The sequence below is a fragment of the Triturus cristatus genome, chromosome 1_2, assembly GCF_964204655.1.
Source record: "Triturus cristatus chromosome 1_2, aTriCri1.1, whole genome shotgun sequence".
NCBI classification, from domain to species: domain Eukaryota; kingdom Metazoa; phylum Chordata; class Amphibia; order Caudata; family Salamandridae; genus Triturus; species Triturus cristatus.
The window spans coordinates 585,131,224-585,147,416 of NC_140580.1; the positions used below are offsets into that span (position 1 = coordinate 585,131,224).

Here is a 16,193-nt window from a genome sequence, read left to right on the forward strand (position 1 = left end):
CGCGCCATCCAATCGCCGGGTCTGAGGAGGTCGCGCAGTAGATGGATCCCCTCCATCTTGAAGTGGCGGTACACCAGCCACCCATTGAACTCCCGAAGGTTGATGACCGGACGCTGTGTACCATCCGCCTTGTCCACCAGAAAGAGGTTGCTGAGAAAACCTCGGGGTGTGGAACGGACTCCACAATCGCCCCTTTGTCGAGAAGAGAGGAGACCTCTTGGTCGACCAAAACGGCGTCGGAGGCCGAGAAGGAGAGAGGACGCGGTGGAAGGGGTTGTGAAGGGTCTCCGTGAAACTCTATATGAAAACCTTGGACGGTCTGCAGGACTCAGGCGTCTCCTGTGACAAAAGTCCAGGCCTGGAAAAAATGCGCCAGACGGCCCCCCACTTTTAGACGGGAAGAAGGGAGAACACTCACCGGACACGCTGGAGGCTCCTCCGCCTCGGCCGCCTCTGCCTTTCCCACAACGTCCTCTGGTGGGATAGAAATTGCTGAATCTGGCTTAATCCTGGTATTGACCACCTCCGGAGCCTTGCCCCCTGCCTTGATTTGGCTGGCAGGACGAGCGGCCCCTACCTCGTCCGGCCCCCCTGAAAACACGAGGATGGAAAACCCTGCGAATCGAGGATTGGGCCTTGTCCAGCGATGTGAACTTATTCACGAATTTGCCCAATTCCTTGATGAAGGGCTCCCCGAAAAGTCCTCCCTGGGCCACAGAGCCAGCCTCCGAGTCGGCTAAATCTCCAAGTTAGGGATCAACCTTAATGAGTAAACTCCTGCGCCTTTCAGTAGAAAGCGCGCAGTTGGCATTTCCCAGGAAAACCACTACTCGTTGAGCCCAAGCGGAGAGAGTCTCCAGAGAAATAAGCGAACCTGACTGCTTGGCCTCTTCGGCCATGTCCAGGATTTTAGTAATGGGGCCGAGGATATCGAGGAGTTTGTCCTGACAAGCCCACCAGGATCTATCGATGCCCCTCTTAGAGTCTTTAACGAACTTTTGAAGAAAGGTGGCCCTGCCCGGGTCAATCTCTGGGGTTGCCGCCACCTTTCCCTCCAAAGTAGGACGGGGGCACTCCGCCCGTAGACAGCTCCTAGCTGTGGCCTCTAACAGCCGGCAGATCCTACTGGCTACATACTGGGCTACTTTGTCAGAGGGGGCCCAGTCCGAGGACCGGGGATGCAGGACATCATCGGGGTCGAGCATGTCTGAGCAGCGATTCTGCGGGTCAGAGGAGGTTCAGGGCGGGTGGGGCGCCAAGGACGGGAAGGGCCAGGTTCCTCGTCCGCATCCCCTGTATCGCCGTCCCCCGGGGGAGTTGAAGGTCCCTGAACAGGCTTGCTCGCCACAAACGCCTGCTGAAGGCGGGCGAAAGCATCCAAATCCACCCCAGAATCCCTGGGACGCTTAGCAGGTGGGGCTTGGGAGTCAGTGGGAATAACACTGTCGCCGGGCGCAGGGGCCGGGAGGGTTTGAGAAGCCTTGGTCAATTGAGCGCAAGCTTGCTCAATACGCCGAGACAGGCGATCCTCTAAAGGAGCCATGGCCTGCTCCACTGCCCTGTAGATGGAGTCGTCCACCACGCTATAAAAATCATCGTCCTACTGAAGGGACGTGAGGGGATCCTCCTCCCACTGGTCATCCTGATAGGGCTCCTCTTGATATTCCTCCATTAGATCAAGAAGCAGAGCGCCACTCAGGTAAGTGGGTAATTAGTGAGGGGTAGCCTCAACGTAGGAAGGGCTGGGTGACAGCCTAATATGGGGCGAGCTGTGCCCGCGTGTATACTGGGCCAAGAACCCTGGGACACCAAGCCCTGGTGCAGTAGGATAAGAGGGCGGCCTGCCAGAAAGAAAACTGTCCCACTACAGGCCCCTGTAGGAGCGTTATATATATATATGGCCTAAAGGTACAGGCCCCCAGAGTAGTGAAAAACACTTATACCAACACTGCCTAATGGCAGGTACAGACTCGCATTTAGCGCGAGCATTCGCGGGGGCGTAAAGCGAAGAAAATGCTGCCTAAAAGGCAGTTCTACAGTCCACAGCGGGCGTGCTGGCAGGCAGGGCTCCTACAATCGTCTGCGTCTCCGTTGAGCAATGCGCGGAATGCCGGAGACGCGGACGAACGAGAGGACACGTCTATGCGCCCTCTAGCGGTGGGAGTAGGACACCGCGAGCCCGCACCACAGAAGACCCGGCCGTTAGGGAGTGAGACGCTCCCACGGCCGAGCGAGGCACCGAGTAGTGGTCACCTCGCAGAAACGGGGAAAATTTTGCCAAACCACAAGAATAATGCCAAGAAAAAGCAAACGCGACTCACGCGCAGCAAGAAGAAGAAGCAGGCTCACGCAGGTAACGCGCTACTAGTATGAAGGTAACTAGAGAGGGAAAAAAACACCGTAAACACAAGCAAATGTGTGACACACTGCGTGCAGCGCCACCAGTGAGGCAAAACACTGAAACTGTAGGAACACCGTAAATAATTACACGGCCTGAAATAATTCCACAGCATAAAAGAAAACCACACTTAGCTTTGGCTGCAGCAGCAAAGAAAAAGGGACAGTGAAGAGGGACAGAGGACTACATACTCCAGGAGGCCCTGTGATTGGTGCATGGCAAGAGGACTATCTAGCCTGTGACTCTCTATTGTTTGTTTCTTATTCCCTTTGGTTCATGGGAATAGTAGTTTATAACCTTTGAATGGCTGCTGTGAATAAAGCGTAGAAAGTTTAGCATAATCCTCGCCTCCGGTCCTGACATAGAATTGTTCCAAAAAAGAAGATTTCATGATGGAATCAGAAGTGTTGAGTGATCGCCTTGTGCAGAGGGGATACCCTAAAAGACTAGTAAAGAAAGCGCGCAAGAGAGCGTGGTTTAGCCCTAGAGAAACATTACTAACCCCAAGAAAAAGAGAACGTGACTCCATACAGAGAATGATCCGTGTAACCACCTTTTCCACTCAAAGTATTGCAATCAAGAAGGTCATAAACCACCATTGGGGTCTAATATCAGATGACCTAGAACAGCAAGAACTCCCTAAGCATTCCTTTAAAAAGGGTAAGAGTGTGAAGGACCATGTTGTATGCTCCCTCCTTGAGTCACCAGAGGAACCATCCATCCACTTACTGTGGAACCTACCACCTACACTGGGCCACTTTAAATGCGGCCACTACAAGGCCTGCATATTGACAATTCAGACAAAACAATTTACCTACAAGCACCACAAGATAGAGCTCAATTTTTTCAGCAACTGTAACACCTCCAATGTGATCTATGCAATCAGATATACATAGGACAAACTCAACAGAAGATAAAAGCCTGCATCCTCCAGCACTGCAGCAGGATACGATGTGGGGTTCAAGGTGCCCCCTTGGTTGAACATTTCAAAGAAGCCCAACACCAGCCAGAGGATATCAAGTGGCTAATACTGGAAAAAGCTACTCTCGGAGTAAGAGGTGGCAACAGCGAGACGATTCTCAACGTAAGAGAGTGCAAATGGATGTACCGTTTAGATTCAATACAAAACGGCTTAAACTAATTGGAAGCTAGCCATGCACAGTTGGCTTGCCATGCACCTGACTGAACCTCTTATTATTGTGCACATTACGTAACCGCTAATCCAGTTCCATGGCCAGACTGAAGGCCTTGTGATAAAATTTCCATGCCAGTCCTCATGTTTACTCTGTCTCTCCACACAGTCATTTAACTTTTATGTCCAACTTTCTCATGAGAGCTGTGAATCCACCATATATACATTTTCACATACATGCTCAGGCACATTTGACTGGCTGCACAGTCGTGTACCTCTGAAATAGCGTTTTAGAATGGAAATAGGCAGGCAGGCAGTCTGTCTTGTAATATCGAAATTTCCAAATGAGAGGCATAATGTAAAGTCCCCGCCATCTTTTGGTAGCAGCCAGACTGCATTCAGTGTGGCCCTGCCTCCCCGTTTTCATATTCATTTCTCTCCTACAATTCTAGGTGAGTTTATATGTACAATGCATTCATACTTAGGCTGTTTCTGTAGCTGTGTTTCCTTTAAATATGTGGTAGAATGTAAATAGGCAGCCTTGCCTCCCCGTTTTCATATTTATTTTTCTCCTACAATTCTAGGTGAGTGTATTTGTACAATGCATTCATTGTTAAAGCTGTTTCTGTAGCCGTGTGCCCTTTTAATAATTGGTAGAATGGAAATAGGCAGCCTTGCTGTCTATCCTAAACATGTTGATTATTTCCACATCAAACGTTGATTGTAAAGGCCCACGTAATCCTTCTTCTCAATATAACTCTACCGGAAGTATTTAACACTTTTAAAGAATTTCCCTTTTTTCCCCCACCTAAGAAATCTCTTTATTCATTTCCCACATCAAGCGCAAATGCAACTTTGAGACCGGCAGTCTGTTTTCACTCCTGCCTGACATGACAGCATCTAGCGTCTGCCGAGTCATTCTCAGCGCGTGCACGGTGCTGACGAGCCTCTTTAAATTCCAGAGCCGTAAATTCCTCGTTTCCAATCCAGGAGACGGACGCAACGCATTAACGAAGGTGAGGATACTTGCAAGCCAGCATTTAATTAGATTCTTTTACCACGCATTCAGAGTGCTTTGGCCTCTGTTTAACTACACTCCCCTCGCTTTTCAATCCCCCAGATTTGGCAACTTTCATGAATAGGATTTAGGACGGGACTCTGTGTTTCCCTTTCAGGTAAACACTTTTTAGGTCTCGCCTAGCGACGCAGCGCATGCGCTGCTCGCCTTGGCGAGATCTATTGTTGTCGGTTTCTTGGCCTAAGGGGGACAGGAGATGTGAACACATCGCCAGTCCCTCCTTGTCTCCTGCTCCCTGTGCCAGCGCGGAATGATCTGGGACTGGAAGTTTCTCCCCGCCAAGCTTGTGTGTTTGTGGGTCCTGCGAATCAATCTTCTGTGAATCATAATTAGGGCTCCCAGTTTTCCGTTTTTACTGATTTTTACAGATAAATACAGACAGAAAACTATTTTTTTCCTGTCTGTATTTATTTTTAAATACAGAAAAATACGGAAAATATGTCTTCTTTGGATGTTTTTTTCTACTGTCAATCATGAGTGCCAGGTCAGCAAGTGTACAGATTGAGAGGTAGGGCAGATGAAAAAAGACAATACATTTCCTAATTAAGCTTAATTAAGTGCAGATCTACAGTTATTTATGCTATTTTGCAATGCAAGTGTTTCCAGATATTGCTATTGCACTGTATACTGCTGAAAGCTTTTGGACATTCAAATACGAATGTACATTTATCAGTCAAATAAATGTGGAAATATACCCATGGCAGCTTCATTTATACAGAAAACACAGAATAGAAATGGATAAATACAGACAAAATTAGCAAAAAATAAATATGGATAAATACAGACGGAAATGTAGAAAAAATAAATATCATAAAACCGGGATCCCTAATCATAATGCATGGTGACCTGTAAATCTTCACTTTGCTGGTTCAGCCAAGTATGGAAGTTGTTCAACTCTGTTGTGTTCTCTGTCCAGATCATCAGGACATCATCTATGTATCATCTCCATAATGACATTTGGGTGTTGAAAGGATTGGTGGTATTGAATACATAGACATTTTCGAAATCGTCCATGTAAATAATGGCTAGGTCAGGAGCACAGGCAGCTCCCATTGCTACACCTTTGGTTTGTAGGTAGTATCTATTGTGAAAGAAAAATACATTTTTCATCATTGCAATCTTGAGTAGTTGTATGATGAACTTTGTGGGTACTGCAACGGGGGCTGTTCTTCGGTCAAGGGCTCGCTCCATTACTTCTAGAGCTGGTTCTTGTGGCATGCTCGTGTACAGTGACACGATGTCCATAGTCACAAGTATTTGTTGAGCTGGGTTAAAGGGTTGTTGGTCAACTAAATTAATGATCTCCACAGTGTCCCTCAAGTATGCCCTTGTCGTCTCAGCAAGTGGCTTCAGGAACGTATCCACTTACTTGCAAAGGGGCTCCAGTGTGGATTCACATCCGTTCCCTCCTGTGACACAGTCCAAAATGTAATATTGTCCAGGCTGCTCTAGAGCCAGAGAACCTGCTTTACAGGGAGAGAACCAGGTCAGCAGAGCTGCTTTAGAGTCAGGGAACCAGGTCAGCAGAGCTGCTCTAGAGCCAGAGAACCAGGTCAGCAGAGCTTCTGCTTTAGAGCCAGATAACCAGGTCAGCAGAGCTGCTTTAGAGCCAGATAACCAGGTCAGCAGAGCTGCTGTAGAGCCAGAGAACCAGGTCAGAAGAGCTGCTCTAGAGCCAGAGAACCAGGTCAGCAGAGCCGCTGTCGAGCCAGAGAACCAGGTCAGCAGAGCTGCTCTAGAGCCAGAGAAACAGGTCAGCAGAGCCGCTGTAGAGCCAGAGAAATCAAGTCAGCAGCTCTGCTTTAGAGGGAGAGAACCAGGTCAGCAGAGCCGCTGTAGAGCCAGAGAACCAGGTCAGCAGAGCTGCTGTAGAGCCAGCGAACCAGGTCAGCAGAACCGCTGTCGAGCCAGAGAACCAGGTCAGCAGAGCTGCTTTAGAGCCAGAGAACCAGGTCAGCAGAGCTGCCCTAGAGACTTAGAACCAGGTCAGCAGAGCCGTTGAAGAGCCAGAGAACCAGGTCAGCAGAGCCGTTGAAGAGCCAGAGAACCAGGTCAGCAGAGCTGCTGAAGAGCCAGAGAACCAGGTCAGCAGAGCTGCTGAAGAGCCAGAGAACCAGGTCAGCAGAGCTGCTTTAGAGCCACAGAACCAGAAAGGGATTTCCACTGCCACAGGACTCTAAGGTCCAGGGGGATTTTTTTAATGATGTATTAAAGCCCTTGCTAATACCAGATGTTTCTGGCTGTAGGTCCAGGTGTCTTGCGGATTCAGCTGCTCCTGGTTTCACAACCGTTTTTCAGTTGGAAGTATTCAAGCTTCACTGGACACCAAAAGGTGGCAACACTGCTTAAGAGCAGGATTTTCTCTGGGATATATGTGTGCGCATAGAATGAGCGGCAATCGACTGGCATCTTTAAAGCATTCTACCAATGACAGTGGGGCTTATTTACAAGACCCTAGCGCCGTCACTTTTTCCCACACAAAAAGTGAAGCACCGGCGGCGCAAGGGACTTGTAAATAAGCTCCATTGTGCCCATTCGAATGCAATAAAACAGTTACGTAACCTTCACACCAAGGAAAAGGTGAAATAAAGCACCAGTTTCTAAAGTTATTGCTCTTTCCACAGTTACTGGTAACTCAAGTCTCCTGCCTGAGGTCTACTACATTTATTGTAATTTAAAACTTCAGGTATCAAAATGCAAAGTTGTGTGAGCTATTAGCCTTACACTGGCTGAACAACTGCCTCCTACCATAGGACTGTTACGAGTGTCTACAAATCTAAGATTGTATTTTGGGAAGTAGATGATGCATCTCATGCCTGAAACATAAAACAAGCATTTTCAATGCAATAGGGCTGGCATTACTAAAAGTTTGAGCTATTGGCGTTGCAAATGATAATGTTTGTTAGTTTTTGTATCTTTTTGTTAAAAAATATTCCAGCAGTAGCATAAATAATGAAATAAAATCCATGTAGACCACCAGTACCACCATCACTAACACCACCAGTACCACCACCACCAGTACCAATACCACCACCATCGCTACATTCACCACAAGTACCATAACCACCACTACAATTATTACTATTACTACTCTATGGTGATAGTAATAATAATAGTGGTAGTTATGGTACTGGTGGAAAATTACTATTATAAATTACAATACCTGTTAATTTTTCAAAAGGCATTGCCATTTACAATACCATTAGCTCTAAAATTCGCAGTTGCGAGACCTATTGCATTGTAAATGCTTTCACTTTCCAATCGCCAACAATAGACTCAGTACATATGGTTTTTATTACCAGCTAGTGGTGTGGTGTCATTAGGACCTGTTTTCTTTTCTCATTACAGTAACTTTGGAACCACTGGGCCTTAGTAGAATTTCTACATTAATTCCCTGACGCAAGTAGTGTATGTGAGGAGGATTCCCCCACTACACGTTATTAGTAAGTGGGCCTTTCGGTGTCCATAAGATTGCTAATGCTGTCACAAAAGGCTTTTTCCCACATTGATGCCATCCTGTTTTCCAGGTGACATAGTTTCGTTTTCCCTGCCATTTTGGATCCTTTGAAGCCCATCTACATTTAAATCCTCCATCCAGTCCAGGGTGGATTCTGGTAAATTTATTTTGTTTTTAACTTTTTAACCTTTCACCATTGCACTGGTTAGTACATTAGACACTAAGGACCTTTCTTGTTAATTTCTCAGGTGCCCCCTTCTAAGTCCTGAGGAAGACCCCGACGTAAGGATCCAAACAGCCTACTTACCTTTTGGGGTTGAAACGTCAACTACATCACTGCCCTATGCCAGTTTGATCAACAGTGCTTGTTTCACTGTGATAGTGTATTGCAAACAATGGCCCTTTTCATGTTTTCATGATTATTTTGTAGCCGAGTGAAGCCGGCTCTAATTGTAATGTATTTGATGTCACTACCTTTCTCTCTCACTTCCCCCAATCCTCACAAAGCGCACCTTACTATTTCCCCTTTCCTTTCCCCACCTCGTGGGGCACTTGATATAATACCTTATCCAAGATTTATTCTGATGGTCAATATGATTAAATAATATTGAACAGTTTATTGTGTTGTGTAATTTGAATTAGTGCCGGCTGGCATTTAATTACGTGTTTCTGAATTGTAAGACTAGGACCACCGCCTTTCTGTACAATAGCACCACACAACATAATATTCAACGAGTTTATAAAGCTCTCGCCATGGCGGACCGTTTGGAGAGACCAGCTACTGTGCTGCTCGCTGACATAGATAAAACCTTTGATTCGGTCAGCTGGGAGTACCTGTTTTCTTTTCTTTGGAACATCAATTTTGGCCTGCGGTTTCTTTCTTATGGCTGTCTTCTTAACACCGATTTAACAGCCTCTGTTCGAGACATGGGGGCGGTTCTGGATTCTTTTAGGCTCCTTCGGGTGGCCATTGTCACTCCTGCTATCTGCCCTGGCCATAGCGCCGCTGGGGGTCTGAGTGAGAGTTGATGCCCAGGTGCAAGGTTTTGAGTGGTCTGCAGAGCTTTCAGACAGGATAGCTTTATATGCAGACGTTGTACTGTTCTTTATTTCGCACCCGAAGGCATCTGGCCCTCACTCCCTACGGATCCTGCAGATCTTTGGCAAGACCTCTGGACTCTGTACTAACGTCGGGAAGTCAGTGGTATTCCTGGTGGGGGGGGTCTACGGACGATATAGCGTGGGCATCAGGGTAAACGGTGCTACAACTGGGTTTAAGTATCTAGGGGTGTTTATCTCTCCGCTGTATCATCATCCAACAATTTGGCCCCAATGTTATTGTGTGTTAAAGAGGGAGTGAAAACCGGGTACCTGCCCACTGCCATTCACTTTGCTGGGCAGATTGACGATTTTTAGGATGGTCTTGTTGCCCTGCATGCTATAACAGTGACAGAATTACCCATGCACTATCCCTCCTGCTTGATTCCGACAGATAAATATAGTTTCAACTCTATTCCTTTGGAGGGTGGTGCGACGTGCATTGCACTATGGACGTTCTTCCAGTCCAAGTATTGTGGAGTCATCGCTATGGCCGATGTGTATTCGTACTACGCTGCCTCCCACTTAATCATCAATGATTAGTGGTATAGTGAGCAAGATGAGCCTGCGCATGTGACGGAGCGTTTGGTGATACTTCTCTACTAAACTTCCTCTACAGTGGGAGGGGGGTTCCCGTCCCCCGGCAACCCAAGTCATCATACTTACAGGGAGTTGGTTCCACCGGCGGATGGGGTGATGGGAAGACTGACTCAGGGAACACCTCTGTGGGAGTGTAGCTTTTTTCGCCAGGTGGCCTTATTGAGTGGTTTCCAGAAGTGGGATGACATACCGATATCCACCTTGGGAGATGTTCGGGGCACGGTATTAAAATCATTTCAGGGAGTAGCCCCTTCAGACTATTTGTAAAACCCACCTGTCCGAAGTGATGGTGCGCCAGTGGCAGAGGTGATGGCGAATCATGCCGCCCACTGGCGTTTGATGGGCCTGAAAAACCGGACTAAGAATGTTTGGAGGCAGTGGTGGTCGGGGTGGAGGTGGACTGACCCACCCGCTGGCCCCTGACCCACCTCTGCGGGTCCCACGTCCGCATTGAGACTGTTGCTGCGCAGGCCTGTGGCTATGAAGCGAACGTGTCGGGCGCCCCTTGTGAAAAGCCGAAGGCGGAGGAGGGCATGTGGCGGAAAGGCCCAGGGACTTGGCCCTAGTCCGCGAGTCCTTTAAGCGCTCCAACGCACTATCTGCTTTGTTGCCGAAAAGATGAATGCCATCAAAGGGCATGTCCATCAGAGTGTTCTGGACATCCCCAGAAAAACCAGCTGTCCTCAGCCAGGCGTGGTGGCGGAGCGCCACTGTTGTGGAAATCGCCCTACCCAGCGAGTCAGCTGTGTCAAGGCCACAACGAATCGTGAACTTGGCTGCATCCCTCCCTTCAGCAATAGCTTGAGAGAGCACTGTCCGGGCCTCCTCCGGACATTGAGGCAGCACGCGCGCAGAGTGGGAATAACGGCCCAAGAGGCATGCGGTGTTCACAGACCGCAGCCCTGAACTGACCGAAGAAAAAATCTTCTTACCGAAAATGCTCCAGTTTCTTGGTTTCCTGTCCAGTGGTGCGGTAGGGAATGCGCTCTGGGACGCAGAGGCTTGGACAACCAAGCTCTCAGGGTTGGGGTGTTGGGAAAGGAAAAGGGGGTTGCCCGGGGCCGGGCGATGGCGTCGGGCAACGTTCCAATCCACAGGAGCCCCTGAGTTGGGCCTTGTCCAGGGGCCCAAACGAACGTCTGAAAGTGCATGTTATGTTATACGGTTTATTAAGCACGCAGCTGTCCCAGCAGAGGGGCGTCCCGGCGCTGACCGCAGAAAACTGCGACACCTCTACCTATGGAGATGCTTACAACGGAGGGAAGAGGTATGTTTTAATTGCTTTCCGGAATGCCAGATAACTCTTCAAGTTGCGGATGGAGATGGGAAGCGCGTTCTAAAGTTTAGCAGCTAAAGTACGAAAGGACCTCCCCCCGGCGCGTCCCCTTTTCACCCGAGGGACAACCGCCAGATGCTGTCCCATCAACCGAAGTTGACGGGAAGGAGTGTATGGTACAAGCAGGTTGGCCAGGATAGCTGGGGAGGAAGAATTCATGATTTTGAAGGAGATACAAAGGGACTTAAACTGTATATGTGTGGCCACAGGCAGCCAATGAAGCCGGCGAATGGCACCAGATGCAGAGCAAGTCTTGGGCAGGCGAAGAAGAGTTCCTGCCGCAACATTCTGAACCCTTTGCAGTCTCAAGATTTCAGTCTTGTTAGCCCCCAGATAAATTAAGCTGGCATAGTCCAGTCTCGACAGTATGAAAGCCTGGACAATATCCTGCCTAATGGAGGGGTCAAAAAACCCCAACAGAGGTTTGAGTCCACGCAGTATACCAAAACAGGTCCCTGCCACCTTCTTAGTTTGTGTTTGGAAGCTGAGGGCAGAGTCTACCCACACACCCAGATTATTTACCACCTGTTTGGTGGTGGGTGCATGCCCCAAAGTGGCGGGCCACCAGTGCTCACTCCACAGCTTAGTGTCTTTTACTACCAGCAAAACCTCAGACTTACTGACGTTGAGCTGAAGACAGTTGGCAGTCATCCACTCCGCGATGACCTCAAGGTCACGCCTGAACTTACATGCGTCCCGGGTTAGATCGTCCGAGAGTGTGACTACCAACTGAGTATCATCCGCGTAAGACACTGCCGTGAGCCCTCTGCTCTTGGGCACCGTAGCCAGCGGTTGGACATATAGGTTAAAGAGGGTAGGGCTCAGGGCTGAGCCCTGCAGCACCCCCTGTTTGGTAGTGTAGATCTTGGAGGCAAAAGGGGGGGCGGCTACCTGGAAGGTCCTCTCCGTAAGAAAAGAGGCAAACCAGTCCAGTGCCAAGTCTGCAATGCCCACCTCCTCCAACCGTCTCAGCAGGATCTGGTGGGACACAGTGAGGATAGGATCAGTGCCGAACTACAACCCTCGTCTAAAGCCCCCCTCAGGTGTTTGGTCACAGCTAGGAGGGCAGATTCTGTGCTGTGGCCAGAGCGAAACCCATTCTGAGAGGGGTCCAGTATGTTGTTTACCTCCAGGTAACCAGTCAAGATAGAATTGACATAGGCCTCTGAGATCTTAGAGACCCAAGGCAGGAGGGAGATGGGACGGAAACTCTCTGGTTTTGATGCATCGAGATTGGGTTTTTTCAGCAGAGGGACCACCTTGGCTTGTTTCCATGAGCTGGGGACCACCATCATAGAGAGAGACCGATTGATCACCTGGTTCAAAGGAGTAAGGAGCACAGGTAAGATCTTCATAAATTGGTCAGGCTTCAGTGGATCGATGGGAGAGCCGGACTTAATCTTGCTACAGAGCACAGATAGCTCCTCTTGTGAGATTGGCGGGAAGGCAGCCAGAGTATGCATAAAGGGGGGTCTTGGCACGCGATCATTAAAGGGCAGCAGTGGCTCCGCAGAGGTAGCCGCCGGCTGAAGCACTTCTGTCAGGAGGTTAGTCCTGACGGCCCCTGTAGGGAGTTCGAGGTGGAGAGCATCGGCCGCCCTACGCAACACCACTGCGTAACTTGCACCCTCCTCCGTAGCCACGGTAGGAGGAGTTAGCATGCCAAGGTCAGGAGACGTATCAAGGCCACTGGCCTCCCCCAGCTCCTCTACATAGTCCGGGTCAAACTCACATTGTGCTGTGAGAGGGTCCTCAGATCCCTCCCAGTCCTCCCCTTCCTCCGAAGGCTGATGAACAGGTCGAAAATAAGGAGGCTGGACAAAGGGATAGAAATCCCCCATCGGCGTCGGAATCAGCGTCGAGAGACGCAGTTCCGGCGCCGTATCCACATCGGGGCTGAAACCGGGGGCGACGTCGTCCGGTTGGCAAGGTAACATCGGAAGTGGGGATGGTGGGGTCGAAGTCGGTGGAGGTGTCACAAGGTCAACTGGCGTCGACCTGGATCAACGCCTGGATCCAAGAGGGCCCTGCGGCACCAGGGCCGGAGCTGACAGCGATGCCGGATCTGCCGACAGTAAAGGGCGAGGATCCAAAGAGGCGAGCCATGGCTGACAGAAATTCCTGCAGCTGGGCCGTAGTCGCCGACAGACCCGGAAAGGGCGGGTAGGCCGACGGCGACTGCGTAGGCTCTGCTGGAGCTGTGGTGGAGGCACCACCTGCACCCGCGACGGGCGAGGTGAAGTCGGAGAGCGATGGTGCTTATTCGACTTCTTGGAACGCTTCGTCCTACCTGACCCCGAGTGCGAAGACTTCGATCCTGAAGAACGATGGTGGTGGTAGCTCCGCGACCGGTCCCTCGACCTCCCCCCGGGACGCTGAGCAGCGCGGAGCCGACTGCTGGACTTCAAGCAACTTTCGGGACCGCTCCCGCAAAGTCTTCGGCGCCATGGCCCGGCAGTCGGGGCACGACTTAGGGTCGTGGTCGCGCCCCAAACAGTAGACACACACGCGGGTGCGGGTCTGTCACCGACATCATGCGATGACAGTCCCCGCAGGACTTGAAGCTGGGCATCCCTACGGCACCAGGAGTCTATCGACTCGAAAATAGAGACAAAAAGGCCTAGAAAAACTCAGTCAAAAAGTGACTGGGGGTACCGCTCTCTCCGGATCTGCGTTTGCTGGTGCGGAAAAAAAGAACTGAAGTCAGCACGTGAGGGCGGCATCTAAGTAGCTACCGCAACGTCATCTTGGCGACCACGACACCAGTGACAAACGCGGAGCCCCACGACGCCACCCTCTGACGCGCAGGGGTAGCTGACGAAAACTTTCCGGATCCGGTCTGATGCCTGGGGGTAATTCTAAGCTAAGGGATCGATCACTTACGTGTTTCTTTAAGATACCACTCCTGCTTCATAGCACAGAGGAAACAGGAGTCAAACAACATAAAAAACATTCATTGTTCCTGGGCCTCACGCACACGAAAAAGGATATTGCCAGACTATGGAATCCTGACACATCAATCACCCTTGGTGGGGGCCTGGAAGAGAGGGATGGATCACTGTATTTGGCTAGAGGTTGCAGTGTTCCAGGCTCGGCGATATCCGCAAAAACACTCAAAGATATGGCAGCATTGAGCCTATTATAGAGGTATAGTCCTGGACCCGGTTCACACTATGGAGTCCCAATTGGAAGACGAAATACGACATTTTGGTGCCCAGACATGAGAAATTAAAGGGGGGGGAGTTCTGTGCTGCATTTGAATGATGATTTTATTGCTGAATTGTGGGGTTTGGTTGGGGGATCAACTGTGCAAATTGTAGTTTTATTGTCGTTCATGGGAATTTACCCTATAATTTCTCATTTCTGTATGTAAACCGTCATGGGCTAGATATTCTGCTAAAACCCAATAAAATGTGTTGTGAAAGAAAAGAAAATCCCCATAATTAAACCTAAATCAGTTTCAAACCACCTCTTCATTCTACTACTTTAAACATATACTCATGTCTGCTCTGATGGTCAACTACCTCAACTGTCCTTCAACCATCAGTCTTGAAGCACTCACTCTATCACCATGAGAAAGCACATGCTCATCTCTTTAGGCAGACATTGAAAACTATGAGCCTCATGCACTTGCAGATCCACAAAGGAACAACAAGCACACTAACACAAGCAAGTGACTCATGAAAATCGGAGAAATACACCGTTCTCTTCTCTGCTTACCAATCTCACCCACAACTGCAGTCTCAAAATCATGCTCTCCTCCTCCACCCTATCACTGTTCTAATCAGCCTCATTAATAATGACTTTGTAATAAAGGCCTCTTGTAAGACCACTACCACCAGGAGCACCCTTCGCACATTACCACTACACTATTCTCCCCTAGACCGTTCAACCCAAATCCTTTCATGGCGGTTTTCCCATTCAACCAATGCATGCCCACTGATCTGCAATCCATCATATCCATTTAGACTGCAAATTAAACCATTTGCCCCTCCCCTGCTACCGTCATGTGCTTCTATTTGCAATTCTACTAATCTATATTTTAAGCTACTATTAGAATTGTATCAAATCCATAGCTGTCAGAGCCCTCAAATGTGTTGCATCTTTCCATTCTACCCACTTATTCCCAATTTCATGCTACCTAATCTCTTCGTCTACCCCATAACCGTTGGTGCTTCCAAAGCATAGGTCTTTTTCCACCAGTCTCTTTTATTCTCATTATGCACCACTCCCCTCATTGGAAATCCTCTTCTTTGGCTCCTTCTACGTTGATGATATCCATATTATTTCCTCCTTTCTCTTTTCCTACCTTTACACTGGACCTCAAACGAAAATCTTGTACTGGCTTACAGCAATGAAACCCTGGAAGCCCCTCTGAGTTTCAAATGTTCATCTAATTTAAGATGGAGAAAGCCTATGTTTCAGTCTCGACTGCTCTGACACCATCGCCCTCTTCTATCTTCTCTCAACTTCTCCTTCATCCTGATCACTTCATATTCACCCTATGGAGAGTAATCTGGGTTATAATTTTAATCATCCATAAAACGTGAGTCCTTTATCAGCACAAGTGCCAGAAATCCCAGGTTACCATTACTTAACATTATATATGCCGTGCAGCACCTCACCTTCTGGACCACCAAATAGCGAATTGATATTCTAGTTACAAAATTAAGAGTAAACAGAACCACTGGCACAGTTATTAATATGTCTCTAAAGCATTCACCCTTCGCATTTCTAAAATATATAATTTCAGGCATCAGTACATTGTGCAATCTCCAAAGATGTGTTATCGCTACACTTCATTTTTTTATGTTTAAAAAAAAAAAAAAATTATTGCATACTTCACAATTATACACAGCTATTTGCCTACAACCCTGGGGCCGGCAGCATGTCGTCTTGTATGATTAAACACAGCTAAGAAGCCTACAACCCATGGGGCAAGCGGCAAGCAAAGACTAAAAATTAAGAAATATCTTATATGCAAAAAGAAACACAAAATATAACAAACCCTCCATTAACAAAACCCACTCAGCGTACGCCCGTAATACAATGTCCAGTTGTACATAAAACATTGAGAGGTTGCTTGTGTATTAA

General features: G+C 48.6%; 1 protein-coding gene and 1 long non-coding RNA gene across 2 annotated transcripts in view; one reads left to right on the plus strand and one right to left on the minus strand.

The window, feature by feature from the left end:
• The window catches only part of PCGF6 (polycomb group ring finger 6), a 226,331-nt gene that overhangs the window by 93,424 nt on the left and 116,714 nt on the right, over positions 1 to 16,193 (minus strand). The window lies entirely within an intron of this gene.
• LOC146867683 (uncharacterized) overlaps positions 4,454 to 16,193 on the plus strand; it is a 54,715-nt gene continuing 42,975 nt past the window's right edge. Inside the window, exon 1 of the long non-coding RNA XR_014961932.1 lies at positions 4,454 to 4,546. This is a non-coding gene — a long non-coding RNA (uncharacterized LOC146867683). The remainder of the gene's footprint in view (positions 4,547 to 16,193) is intronic.